This window comes from Falco rusticolus, chromosome 1 (assembly GCF_015220075.1).
Source record: "Falco rusticolus isolate bFalRus1 chromosome 1, bFalRus1.pri, whole genome shotgun sequence".
Taxonomy (NCBI): Eukaryota; Metazoa; Chordata; class Aves; order Falconiformes; family Falconidae; genus Falco; species Falco rusticolus.
In genome coordinates this window covers 64154233-64167993 of record NC_051187.1, presented here as the reverse complement: position 1 = coordinate 64167993, position 13761 = coordinate 64154233, and positions in this window count along the sequence as shown.

Below are 13761 nucleotides of genomic sequence, written 5' to 3'. Positions count from 1 at the left end.
GCTCATCGCAGCCTCCAGATTGAATACATTGTAACAGCTATTACCAATTAGGTTCTGTGTCTCCTGCAACTCCAGTACAATTTCTGGGTAGAAATAGGTTCCTGTATAAAGTGGTGATTCAGTCTACCTCTTTTATTTAAAAAAAAAAAAATTAATGTTCCAACAGTACTTGATGACAAGGGTTAATACTACTAAAAATAAATATTAATTTGTATTTCAAGTGACTGAAGATAATCTTGAGACACAATGCCCTGGTGAGTGATGGAGTGTGATGAGTACCTTCTCAGAGGTTAGCCATACTCAGTAAAATGTCAGATGGAGATACTGTGGTGGTAAATACACCTGCATCTTACCCATTGCTGCTGCCTCTGCTACTTCTCAGAAAGAGGGACTTTGCTTTTGTGGAGGGGCTGAAAAGAAAGATAAAAGGAAGGAAATGCAGAGGGGAAAAGGGTTCCTATGTAATCAGTCACATCTGACATTGTGTGTAGTTTTTCTCCGATGGACTAAACCGAAACCTTGCCAAAGACCTCAGTGCCAACAGCATCAGTCTTCAAAATGCAATAAATTAATTCAGAAGTGTCATCAAGAAAGGTCAGGAACATGCTGATATTGTAGGAAAGCCTGGATTATTTGCTTCTGTGCTTGAAGAGATGTAAATAGAAACAGCTACAGCAAAGATATTCTATAATTAGGTTTCATGCTGGGTTTGGAAGTTGCTTGTTATAGAGCTTTTAATAGTAGATAAAGCCAGAGTTTGAAATTGTTCATTTAGATTTTCAGCCCTTTAATGAAAAAATTATTGTTTTTCAGGTTCTGTGGGTTTTGTCATGTCATTATTTTTGTGCCAGACAACTGCAACATCTCTTTTGACTGAATTTTTGTAATGCTGAGACTGTTTTTAAAGATTTTAGTTTACAACACAACTATCTTTATAGTGTCTGACTTCCAAACTATGGGGTAATTCTAATAGGAATCTGTCCCTATCACCTTTTAAGAGGTGGTAAGGAACTTCAGACTAACAAAGACAAGTGGATAACCAAAATTGCTGGATTTTTCCCTCAAACTAGCTTGGACTGGTAGTTTGGTAAACTAGTGAACTAGCAATTTAGCAATCTATTCAAGCCAGGTATCAAAAAGATTAAGGATTTTTACTTATTGGAAAATATTGAGAAAATGGAGTTACTACCTGAAATACAAAGCTCTATCTCCAGGCTTAGCACAGAGAACATGTATAGATTTTGTCTCTGACTCCCAGTACAGAGGATGCTGGGATTCAGCCTGTGCACCTACTGACTAGCAAAAATCTTGAGCCTGAGAGGAATACACATAGTATGCAAGAGAAACACATTTGAGATTTCCAGGTAGAACAATGTTGCCTGTTTTTTGTTCCTGTGACATACAAGGACTTTGAGAACAATTCTAAAACCCAAAATCATATCTCATTCTGGAAGGACTAAGTTGTTGGAACAGGTGGGATAAACAGTTTTGAAATACAGTCATTTCAGCCAAAAGTAGAAAAGGTTAATAGGCCATTAGAGACTGCAATGACACAAATTGTCCTAGATTGCACTGAGATTTACCAAATTTACTTGATAAGTTTTCTCATTTCTATTTAATAATGTGGGAAGATCAAATATAATCCAAACAGAAGATTAGGGAAAAGGCAAAATGAATTCCATATCAGGTACCTCTTCACACAAAGACATAAAATGTCCAAAGTATAGTTTTTCTTTCCTCTCTTTCCTGATTACTTGCAGGGAGTACATGCATTGAAACCACATTATTCAACCTCTTCCCATCCCACCCCTCACTCACACACACCTTCTGCAGCCTTATCTGAGGGGATAACTGGTCCCAGGCAGGAGCAAAGGAGAAGTCTTATCAGATAAAATTGGAGATAGATATTATTAGGCTGATTCCTACATTTGTCAGCTGGGAGTTTGCTCCAGTACCACCCTAAAACCATATCCATGGCTTGGGTTTGGATTTTTTTATCATAAATGATGCCATTCCTTGACTAGTGCTTGATCCTGCATTGCAGTCTTGCTTACCTTCATTCTCACAACTGTTCCATTCATTTCAGTCATTTCCTATAACAAGAAGAGATACTTTGTAATTTAAATTGTGGGAAATTACATATGTTGATTACCCATAATTTTCCTTTCCACACTTAGTTTGCCTCATATTTTATTTGAAAATTGTTTTTCAAATAAAATAAAATTTTAAAAATAAATAAAAATCAGATCAGAAAAACATTTTGGAACAGTCTTGACTGCACAGTCTACAGAGTGGTATTCACATACTGTTCACATAGCTGGTTCCCTATTCCCTTTCACAAGCAGACAAAAATATTTGAGTGTACAGTTTCTTGGAGTGCTGAACAGCTGAGAGCAGATTTTTTCATCTGAAAAATTTTGTTAATAAAGTGCCTTTTTGGTTCTCTGTAGGACACAGATTCTTGGTATCTGTCAGAAGCAGGATTATATAGCTTAGAGATAAGTACTCTTACACCTCGAATCATTATGACAATAAGAATCACGTATCTTCTGCCTTACAAAGTGTAAGTCTGACATATATTGATGTTTCAAGCTTAATGTCTTGTATTGTTCAAAGCCAAATCTCTACCAACACTCTGAGAGGATCAGATCCATAGTTTGTAGTATGTAAGGAATACTTAAAACTTTTGAAAGTCCTTTTGCTAACAAATATAATTTCTTATGTTAGAGGCATAGATCTGACTGACTCACAGACAACCTTCTAGTTGCATTATATATTTCTTATCCCTGTCATACTGAAATCCATTTTGAAGTGAAAGCTGTTTATTCATCTTAAATGTTGCCGAGGCCGTCATAAGCAGGGATAAGATGACAAGTGCTATATTTTACCCCAAAGTTAGCAAAAGCCCATGACTCAGAGGCAGCTCAGGTTGTGGTTTTAATCCAGCTTTTCCTTTTTCTGTTTTATTTGTTTATATGTTTGTTAGATATACCAGCACTGAAGTATGCAAGCGATTCTCTGCACTGAATATTCTGCTAGCCGTCTGTTTAACTGCATTAGGGTTTCATTTAGGATGACAGCCCAGATTCAGGTAAAACAATTTTTTTTCACTCATCGTGTGGTTGAGCAGCTACTCTTTTGTTACCCTTGAGACTTTCAAAAGGCCATCTAACTTTAAGAAATTTAATTCGACTTTGTACATACCTGGGAAATGTCCTGAGTTGGAGTCAGGGTCTCTATGGGCCACAAATGGGCATTTCAGAAGAATTTACACACCCTTTATTCACTAGCCAGTTTGTGGAAAATGGGACCACCGTAAGTCAGTTCCTTGACTCCTGCAGTTTATAACCCCATGTTGAGGCAAAAAGGATATTGATTTCACCTCATGCTAATATACTGGAGTACAGGCAAAAGAAGTTCAGTAATGACTATGTATCAAGTCAGCCACCCCTGCTAAGGGAGCAGCAATCTCCAGCACAGAAACAGATAAACACATAACTTCTCCATAATGTGAGAAGTGTAATATATATAACCCCCCAAGAAATTATGTCATAGAAGATAGTTTATCTATTCCTTATATAGTTACATATAAATTTTAACAAGTGGACAGACACCTCTAACTTTAGTCCAGGCAGTACTATTGTGCCACCTCAGTTGCCGAGCTGTAACTAATTCTTTTCTAGCTGGTGCCTTAATGCAAATACACTTGCACTATTTCAAGTGCTTATGTAGGCATTTACAGAAAAAGGAAAATCAAGAATATAAATAAAAAAAGACATATTTTGGAATCCATGGGAAATATTTCAAGCCAGTGCTTGAAATATCCCTAATGGCTATATTTTTTATTGCAATGTCAAAATGCTGAAGCATATGATGTATTTGAACATACCTTAATGAGTTGTACATGAAATTGTTCTGTGAGACAGGCAGCATACACAAGATCTCCAAGAGAAGCTCATCTGTTAATGCCAAGATGCCGTAAAAAGAATGTGTAATTAATAAAACTTCAGTGTCTGGGGAACTTATTTCTGTAAAATCCACCAAATGTGCATCTTTGCTTAGACCTCTCAGCAATGTTTGTTTTAAAAGACATACTGTGCTGTAGTCTTTCACATAATAATAATAATAATGTTGCATTTGTCATCAGAAGTAAATAACTTTGGTTCTAAATTGCTCTTCAAGAGGTTTCACTTTAACAGATTTTTCTGTTGTGTTATGTATGCCAGACTTATGAAAAAAGAATAAAAATTACTTGACTTTATTGAAAAATAGGATATCATTTTGTGACCCTACTTTAGTCCTTATTTGAAGAAGCAAGGATAAGTAAGCCTTCAGCATGAACCATACTCAGTGATACAGGTACTATCTTTCTACTTTTTTCTATAGTACTTAATTTTCAAGGTTTTTGCACAAATCTAATGCTCAGTACTGGAAACACAGCCATTCTCTTTCCTTCCTGCATTTTTTGCGCACACAGGGTTTGCATGTCTGTGCATGCATACACACACCCGCATGTGCATATAGGTATCTATGTATATTCACTATATAATACAGTGTTGAAGAACCAAGCTAGAGTCAGAAAATCTTTGTTAATAAAACAGGTAAATTTGTTACACAGAAGCACTCTTTTACTAAAAACTTATTGTGCCTCCTGATGAACCCCTAGGTCCTAAGCATGAAAACTTAATGTTCCAAGAAAGCTGGGGGTAGGGTGTGGGGGGTAGGGAGACGGGGGATGTCACTGGCATCCTGAGGTCTTTGGAGAGAGGAGTATGATGTTTATAAAGAGAAAGTTTCTTCCTCCTTCCCAGAAGGGGATTACAATGTCATATTAATCACAATTGCATCCAAGCTTGAGGATAGTTTTCCTACATTCTCTTGAAATTAATTGCATTCTTTTAATCTTCCCAGCTGAAGTTTGAAAGATACCCCTCAGCATCCCCAGACCCCTGTTACCCCAAGGGGCTGTTGGCTGCACACCGCTTCACTAGGGCTGTCAGGCCTTTACCACACAGTTTCCTGTTGCTCAAGCTAAAACAGATCTGGCAGCAGTCATAGACCACCACACAACTGTTAAACCAAGCTACAACCAGCTCAGGCCAAGGCAAGTGCAGACCAGTGCTAAGACTGCACTGGCAGGTCAATGCCCTTTTCCCAGTAATGGCACAAAACTCATCTACTGTCCAGCCCACAGCCTGTTCCTTTTTGCTTGTCATTAATTTCAACACCAACGTTACTGGCCAGGGAGGTTTTAAGCAAATCAAGGGTGATTACAGGGCTCTGTGGGTTAGGACAGAGGGCACAGGGGGTCATACTGTGCTGTTCCCAACTCTGCCGTGACTGGGAAAGGCTTAGGTAGCAACAGGCACATCCTGCAATTTAATACCTAGGTGCACAGCTCCTGTTGCAGACACAGCTCTGTCATTTAGGACTACATGACCCTTCAAAAACAAAGGCAGTTGGAAAAGACTTAGATAACAAATGTTCTCCTTGCATTGGTCTTGCCTAGCAAGTTCTGCCCTCACACCTCTCAGACCCCTAGTGACTGGGTGCAGGGGAATGAGGAGCAGAGGAAGATCAAAGGTAGTGACCACTGAAGCCAATAGGACATACTGAAGTCAATGACACTGGATGGGATGAGCCTGTGACAGCTAATGGAGGTGGCCAATGTCAATTAGAGGCTACTTCTTATTATATTCTATCAGGCCATAATGATTGGGAAGATTTTTTGCTAGGGGAAAAAAAACCCCAAATGTCATGACCATCATGGAGAACATAAGAGGGAGGGTCCAGGGAGCTACAAGTCAGTCAAACCTTAGATATCAGAAAAGCAATTTTTCTTGGGTACACGCAGGATGACAGGCCAAGGACTCTCATTGCTTTAACAAAAGAAAAAAAAAACCAAATAAAACCAAACCTTCACTTCTGTAAGGATCAAAAACCAAATATGAGAAAGAAGGTCATGTTCCATAATGGGGGAGAGTCTACAACGGGAAAAGCTCTGCGATTTCAATGACCAACACACTAAGAATGTGAAGGTTGATACACTTCTCTGCTCAATGCCCTTAGAAAAACAGCACACAGATGGGCACATTCAGTCTCCCTTCTAAAAGGCAGTTTGCCTAGACAGAGGCTTGCATGATATGTAGCACACCTAATTTCTGACAGTAATGATGCTATCATTTGGCTGTTACTGGTGGAAACATAGGCAATATTTCTGAATCTCAAATAAACCTAGTCTTTCAGTTGTCAGTCTCACTTGAGGAAATCTCAGATGGGCAGCAGCTTGGCAGGATTAGATGTCCCAGGACACAGACAAGTTGCAATCACTCAAATCCTTGTCACGTCCCAGTGTTGGTGTCACAGTCTATAGACCAAGGCAGGGAGATTCAACATCTTAGTTCGTTCCACAACAGATTATCATTTCCTGTTTGTTTGGTCTCATTAGGAAAGAAAGGGGAGAGAAATAAAACTGATGATAGGCACATTAACTGAGCTTTTCAGTTCTTGTTTCTTCACAAAAGAAACTTCATGGGCCTCGGCGAACAGAAGTGCAGAGGAGGACTGAATGCAGTTTACAGGGGTATGTTTGTCTGAAGGGAACATATCTAATTGCATGTCCCCACTTCCTTGCTGCTGATGTTGCGTTCCTCGTTCTATGAATGTTTAAACTTAAATGTTTCTGAAAGATTCCTCTCATCCTCAGTGAAGTCAGAGAAAATCTGTGTGCTTTAAACAAACTTAGACCTATAGTATCACTTTATAATCTGATTTATAAACATTTTTATGGCTCTGAAAATGCCTAGCCATGAGAATAATTTTTAAAAAGGCAAATTACATAATGATAGGCTAGACATCCATATTTTGTCCCTTGTTTAAATTTCACAAAACACGTATGTTAAAGCAAGTTCTGGCAGGGACCCTAAAGCTTTGAAGTATCCGAATTGTTTCAGTGTGGTTCCTTTTTACAAGGAACACTTATTTGCCCAGCCAACCGGAATACATGCTATAGAAAACAAATGTTAAGTATTTCACTTGGTAAATTTAAAATAGCCCTAATTAGTGAGCTACTTGTTCCATCAAATATTTTTTAGAAGGAAAATGAGTAAGGCTAAAACTTACTGCTACAAGTATCAGAATTTAAAATAAATTATGGTGTGAGGACACCCTGCTACAATTCATGTTGTTGAAAGCATCTGAGTAGGCATTCCTCTGTTCTTTCATTAAGGTTGGATTTTAATTAAATTAAGCCTCTAATTGTCTTTATGTAACATATATACAAATAGATATAAGTGACTCTAAGCAGATCATTATGTACATGGATTTAATTTTCTATTGTGTCCAATTTTAGCCACTTTGAAAATAATCTTTTGGACTGTAAGATCCTGGGGACATTTCTGGATTTGCATTTGAAGAAAACTATGGAACACTGATCAGAAAACTGCAGCTGTTTGCTCTGTATCATCCCTGTTCCTTGTGTAAGATTTCAGTAACAAAAAATTAAATCACTTGTACTGAATGAGGCCAGTATTATTATTATTCAGGCATTAACCATGGGCATAGCCAAAAAATGTTAAACACATGTATAATTTTGAATGTTTATAGAATAAAAAATCAATACATTATTTAGATAGAAAATGTATTTTTACTCAGTGATAATTAGAAAGAAATGATACGGCAAGTTCTGTTTTTAAATAATTTTCTGAAAGTAGCTTATCCACACCTACATCAGCTATTTCTTTTGCATATGTTTTTGTTTTGGTTTTTTTTTTTTACCAGTGCAACTGAACCATATAAAGCTATTTGTACAATAATAAAGCATACGGTGGACTACCTGGGATATTATACATCAAGCACAAAATTATTTCTTTTCAGATAACTGTGGCATATGAAGGCATGGACCCCAAGTGAGATCCCTTATTACATACATAAGTGCTGGTTATATACAAACACTTCTCCACCCAAGCTCTACCCCACAACATACCTACATGCAGCAAAGCACCTTTGCAGCCAGCTCACACTCCACCAAGCTGTTTACTCCCTCCATGCTCATCTGAGGAGCTATCTTCTTCCCAGATCAGGATTTAAGCTGTGGGAGGCTTTGGGCCCAGCCCTCGCTGCAGACAGGTGTGCACAGAACTGATTTGCAGGTGAGCTCAGAGAGCCAGATTTAGTGCTGGTTGTTTCCTCACTACATTTTAAGGCATAATTACTCTACAACCTGGCACCCAGACAACGGACAAGGCCTTTTCTCAGAAAGGGCCCTTACAGATAACTTTGGTCATACCATGAAGTGGAGGTGGCCAGGAATTATCTGCTGTAAAGAGACAATACCCAGTTTGAAGCCATAAGGGAGAGAAAAGTGAAGAAATGCAAGCTTCTACCGCAAGCTATGAATAGTATTAGAAAACATGATATGAGATGGCAAATGGCTGAATTGTTAATTGAGATTTCTGAATTTATTTCTTTCCCTGCAAAGAGAAAGCACTATGTCAGTGTTGTAGAGTCCTGTCCAACATGGAGGCAGGAATGAACTTAAAACTGGTTTTCTTTTACAATTTTGTCATATGATGTCCAGCTAAAAGCTTAAAAGGTAATCAGTTTGAGCTGTACAGGGAGTTCATCACTAAAGATGTATCTTCTGATAATCCATAGAAATTCCAGCTGAGAATTTTTTAGAACTGTTTTGCTACGGATATTATATTATTTTTTTTAAAAAAAATCTTAATTTAACAGTGAAAAACTCAGAAAAATCATCGGGTTTGTTCCCTATGAACACTGAAAGACCTCATTTCAAACTTTTTCACAGCTTTTGGAAATTACAACATCTTCCTTTGCATTTTACCAAGCAGTTAAGAGATTTTTGCCCTTTGAAGTTCATGGACTCATATTAACGCACGATGCACCTATTTTAGGTGAGCTATTCTTTCATAGTAGTAATTTATAGGTAAGTATTTTAAAATAAAAGTACATACTCATTGAAACTTCATATATTTACACAAGTAAGTATTCTTGAGGCAGTTTTATTTCTTCTACAATTAAGATTCTTGTTCCAAATTTGAAAGATAATTTCCATAATTAATTCCAGTAACATTTTCAACAATTTCTGAAGACTGAAAATTATGAATTTTCTGTGAAAGAACACTAATACCATTTATGCTCTTAACAAGGTGGGGGGGAGATAAATTTATTTGACTCCCACAAAGCACAGAGAAGCAAGTCAACCACTTCTTTGTATCACTTTTCTTCGAGAAACTGGTAATGGTTGCTCAGCTTCATTTTTTCATAGTATGTATAATCTTTTATTTTGCTGTATTTTGCCTTTTAATTTGCTGTATTTATTCATGGCTTAGTGCTTATTTATTTTTCTTTATCATACAGTAGGCAATTGTTGGTCTATAATATATTGAACTGATATTGGCTTTACTCACTGGGTTTACCGCCTCCTCTGCAATAACTAAAATCCCTAGCTGGACAACACAGCAGTGAGATATCCTATGCCTTATGAATTCAAAACTCTCTGTCCAGACTTCCAAACTGAGGACTTGATACCAGGACTACATTGGCAACAGCTCCCTGCCATTTAAATACGGCACCTTAACTTGAGCAATCTGTGTTTTCTTGTTTTCTGAATTATATCATAAAACACAAATAACAAATTTGTAAGGTAGCAAGAAGGCAAATGATGACCAGAGTGTACATTTTCTATTCTTCACCATTTCACAGTGTTTCTATGTCCTGGTTTCAGCTGGGACAGGGTTAGTGCTCTTCTCAGTAGCTATTACAATGCTGTTTTAGATTTAGTATGAGAATAATGATAGCACACTGATATTTTCAGTGTTGCTAAGGAATGTTTATACTAAGTCAAGGACTTTTCAGTTTCTCAGACCTGCCAGCAAGAGGGCTGGAGGGGCATAAGAAATTAGGAGGGGACACTGCCAGGACAGGTGACCTGCGCTATCTAAAAGGATATTCCATATCATAGAACATCATGCTCAGTATATAAACCCGGGAGGGTTGGCCGGGGCTGGTGATCGATGCTGGGGGACTGGCTGGGCATTGGTCAGTGGGTGCTGAGCAATTGTATTGTGCATCACTTGGGTTTTCCTTCCTTTTGGATTTTATTCTTCTCTCCCTCTCTTTCTTTTTCATTACTACTACTATTATTACTACTACTATTACTACTATTATTACATTGTATTTTATTTCAATTATTTAATTTTTATTATCTCAATCCACAAGTTTTACCTTTTTCGTCATTCTCCTCCCTATGCAACTGCAGGGGAGGGGAGGGAGCGAACGCCTGCGTGGATCTTGGTTGCCGGCTGAGGTTAAACTAGGACAACCGATCAAAAGAGACCAACATTTCCATGAGGCTGATGACAGAATCAGCATTCCCCATCTTTCCTTGTAACATGTGAAATAAACAACTTAACTCTAGAAAATCCTCACAGCTTTGTGAGAACATGCCTGACTGGGTTCACATGCCATCCATTTGTTGCCTACACAGGAACAAAGAATTAAATCTGTAACTTGCATACCATTCACCTAGTCTAAAATACATCAGGCAAATTGTATACTGAAGCATCTTCTCCTTTCAACTGATTATAAGGAAGTTTGAAATGACTACCTCAGATTTTGTAGACATCTATAACTATTTAAGTTTAAATTTACATAATAAAGTCTTGGTTCACTTGGAAAACCTGTGACTAAGTCTAATCACTGCTAGTTCACTCAGGAATACCCTGTCAAGTATTGACCTCTCTTACTGTGTGGTTCCAGCCAGGCCTCTGTATCCAGCCCAGGACCAACAGGGCAAATGGGAGTTGCAGACTCTTCACTCCTGCCCTTCTCCCAGCTTGGGCAGATCCTCTTTTCGGTTCAGTTCAGATCAACACTGCCTGATTGTCAGGATTAGCTGCTGTAAATCCCATCTTTGGTGGGACTTAATCTTAGTAACACACAAAGCAGGGCACATGCCTTCTTTTGGAAGGTGTTAAATGCTGAATTTGTCCATTAACGTGGTTCGTGATATTCAGGTCTCCATCTTTCACATGTTAAGGAATATGTTTGCTTTTATCTGTATAGAAAGGTTTTCAAAGTGTTTCTGCTGCATCAAATTTCTTAAGGAATTCACATACTGTTATGTCTTTTACAGCATTTAAAATCTTACTTACATTCAGCCTAGAGATATGGTTACTAGCTTAGTTAAACTTCAGGTCTTTCCAAACATGCAGGGAACAGACTACCCTGCCAGGTAGCTCTCATATATTTGTTCTGAAAACAGCTGTGAAAAGCTTTGGATGCTGAAAATCTTTTTATCCTGACAGCTGTCCTAGGGTGTTCAAGTATGTAGATATACTCTAATTTCTGTTTATTATAGCATTTCATGTAGTAAGTAGTCAGCAAGTCCTTCTCCTTAGACCAGACCTTGGTTGGTGTAATTCACTTGCAGTTCAAACTGTTACATATTTTGATTGTAATATACACCAGATGTAGCTTCCAGGTGGATCTGTTTTATTTGTTATTTTATTTGATCTATTTTATTTTATTATGACTTATATCATAACATTCACTCAGCCTCAGAAAAGGAAACATCCAGAACACAAAAGTCCTAAGCTTTAAATTTTTTGATGTAAAAAGGGGGAGCACTTCTTAGAGACAGATATTAATTGGGGCTTTTTGAGCATATAAAAATTACTGTTAGGACAATTAGTTTTTAACACTAATTTTTCGCTGGTAGGAAAAAAAAGAAACTCACACTGCATTCTGCAGATCTCTGTTTGCTTCCAAGATGATGCTTTTGTTTGCTCAGTAAGCACACTCTATGAGAAACTCCTGACTGGAATTAATATAATCCAAACTAATGAAATATCTATTGGCCACTTGCTCCCATGTATTCTTTCTGTGAGCAGTAAGCAGAATAAACATACTGAACTCTCCTTTGGAGAGAAGACAAAATATAACGAAGCAGATAGTGGAAGTAAAGAGAAAGGGAAATAACATAAAGGCAAGCTGAAGAGCTAGAAGATGACAAAACCTGACTTTAATTTTTGGTGTTTCAAAGGAAAGGGCAAGCCTGCTGGATGACTTGCATGTGTAAACTCAATGCTTTTGAATAGTATTAAATGTTTTCCCATTCTATGATAAGAGGACATATATTGGGGGTGCTCCTAGGAAGCACACTTCTAATGCAGAACATTAAGGTTCTTGGTTACTGTACATTTTTCTTATTAATTTATCAGAGAAAGAAAAGAAAAATCAACTATTCAAATGCACTGCAGCAACTACTTTGAGATATTTGGGAGCTGTCTCTAGTGTAGCTGCCCTTGTATTTACAGCTGTAATTTGCTCCATTTATATTAACAAGAAGTAGACTGCTTAACATTTAACTTAATCAAATTTATGTGCCAAATAGCTAGTGAATGCCACCAAGCTCTTCAATACATAACTAATAATGCTTTATATAAAATAGTGATGGGAGTCTAAATTTAAAGAAATGTTCCCCAGGTCCCTTTCCCTGATTGCTATTTAAAATACTATTAGTCAACTAATAGTTAGCGGCTGTTAGTGGCTGGGATTTGTTCAATATAATTTAAATCGGTGTTTAAATATAGCATATTGCATACATGCGTGGGAAAAATAATGTATCTTACTGTTTCAGGTCTTTATCTTGATGACAACAAAAATTCCCAAGAATAGAATAAATTCTCTATTAAAAAACTTCTGGCAAAGAATGGAGTAACTTTACAAGCAAACAAGCTAATGGCACATATTACAAGATGAGGAATGATTAAAGAGATGTATTTTTGAGATTTAAATCTTACTGTGAGCATTTTCCTTTTCTCTTTTTCAACAGAACCAAAGAAATTGGATGACTAGAAAAGATAATTAGTTTTATTTAAGGAAAGCAGGAATCATACGCTCATTAAAAAGGGAAAAAAATACTTAGAGTTAATATGCTAATTTTTACTTTGTCATGAGTTTCATTCAGTTAAGTTCTAGAATTTTGTGGTGGGTTTTGTGATAGTGCTCTAGAAAGGTCTATTTAGGGTCTTGGGTAAGCTTACTACACCTTATGGTATGCCTAATGAACATCGTGATCTTAGTGAATCACCTTGATCTCCTGACATGGAAGAAGCAAAGGCTACATAGGCCAGAACCTCTGAAGTCACAGGTGCAGATGCAGAGGGTTATTTCTTCATTGCTGAGGTGAAACTCAGGAAAAAATTAATGGATTTGCTTTCATTTTCAGCCTCTCTACCCTGCTCTTTCCTTAGGAAATGAATGGATATGGACTTTAAAAAGTTTTCTAAATATTTCTACTAAATAAATTTGGTGCCACTGGTTCATATAATATCCACTTTTCTGATGTTGCCTCCTAAAAGCATTCAGATGCTTGCAAACACTTACTTAAGCATGAAATAAGAAAAATTAGGAAATCCTTTTGAGAAATAATTATGAGGAAAATTACACTTTTGTAAAGAGAGCAAGAGAACGACAGTGTCTGATTTGCATTAGATGGATTTCTCTACATATTTCATGGAGGTATAACACAAACATAATTTCTTTTCATACTTTTGATTTTAATTTAAAGACTTCCAGACACCTGAGCTGAAATCCAGCTTTGGAACACAAGCTCTTTAAGTACCACTTCTAATAAGGCTAGTTTATGGGGCTGGGGTGTGTGTGTGGGGGGTGTGGGTATCTGCTTGATCTGCAGTTGGTATCTGTCCGAATCAAATATGTCATCAAGAAGTG